At 42.9% G+C, this 1,382-nt stretch overlaps 1 pseudogene; it reads right to left on the reverse strand.

Moving 5' to 3' along the window:
• Positions 1–481: 481 nt before the first annotated feature.
• LOC134576936 (uncharacterized) lies at positions 482–1,139 on the reverse strand (annotated as a pseudogene).
• Positions 1,140–1,382: the final 243 nt, after the last annotated feature.

The following is a 1,382-nucleotide window of genomic DNA, read 5'->3' on the forward strand; positions in this document are numbered from 1 at the left end:
AAGCAGATTGTGGTATGGTATTTTGTGTAAATAGGTTGGTTTAAGAGTTTGCGAGATTTGGCATTGCTAGAATGTTGCCATAGTACCCACGGCTATGCTCCAAACTCACAAAAAAATATCCCACCATAACTGTAGGTTAGAGCCCCCTGGTTCTTCCCTTCCCTCTCCTTTTCTCTGCTGCAGTGAAGTGCCTGTTGGCTCTCCCACCAGCCCATGAAGGCATACAGTAAGGCAGGCATTTGGATAGCGCCAGCCCTGCATGGGTCGGCAGGATAGATCCTCTGATCCATTTTAGTCGTTCAGTCGTGTCTGACTCTCTGTGATCATATGGACCATAGCACGCCAGGCACACCTGTCAGTCACTGCCCCTCCGAGCTCCAACAACTTTATGTTCATGGCTTCAGTGACCTCTCCATCTCTGTTATCCCCTTCTTTGTGTGCCTTCAATCTTTCTCAGCATCAGAGTCTTCTCTAGATAATCCTACCTTCTCATTATATGGCCAAAATATTTGAGCTTCAGCCTCATGATCATAGCTTCCAGCGAACAGCTTGTCTTGATTTCCTGTAGTACGGATTTATTGGATCTTCTTGCAATCCAAGGGATTCTAAGCAGTTTTCGCCAACACCACAGTTCAAAGGCATCAATTCTACGATGCTCAGTCTTCTTTATAATCCAGCTCTCACATCTGTATGTTACTACTGGGAATACCATAGTTCTGACTATGTGGACCTTTGATGATAGTGTAATATCTTTCGTTTTTACCAGCTTGTCCAAGCTTGCCATAGCTTTCCTCCCCAGAAGCAAACGTATTTTAATTCATGACTACAGTCACCATCTGAAGAGATCTTGGATCCCAGGAAAATAAAATCTGTCACTGCCTCCACTTCTTCCCCATCTATTTCCCAGGTACTGAGATTGCTGTTTGCCATGATCTTAATCTTTTTAATGTTGAGCAGCGAGCCAGCTTTTGCATTCTCTTTTCTTTTACCTTCATCAATAGGTCCTTTAGTTCTTCCTCACTTTCAACCATCAGAATAGTATCATCCGCATATCTGAGGTTATTATTATTTCTTCCAGCAATATTGATTCCAGTTTTGGAGTCATCCAGCTTAGCCTTACGCATTATGTATTCCACATATAAGTTGAATAAATACGGTGACAATATACAACCTTGTCACACTCCTTTCCCGATCTTGAACCATTCTGTTGCCCCATGTTTAGTTCTGACTGTGGCTTCTTGGTCCACATACAGATTCCTCAGAAGGCAGATGAGATGATCTGGTACTCCCACCTCTTTAAGAACTTGCCACATGTTGTTGTGGTCCACACAGTCAAAGGCTTTAGAATAGTCTATGAAGCAGAAGTAGATGTTTTTCTAGAA

This window comes from Pelobates fuscus, chromosome 11, assembly GCF_036172605.1.
Source record: "Pelobates fuscus isolate aPelFus1 chromosome 11, aPelFus1.pri, whole genome shotgun sequence".
Taxonomy (NCBI): Eukaryota; Metazoa; Chordata; class Amphibia; order Anura; family Pelobatidae; genus Pelobates; species Pelobates fuscus.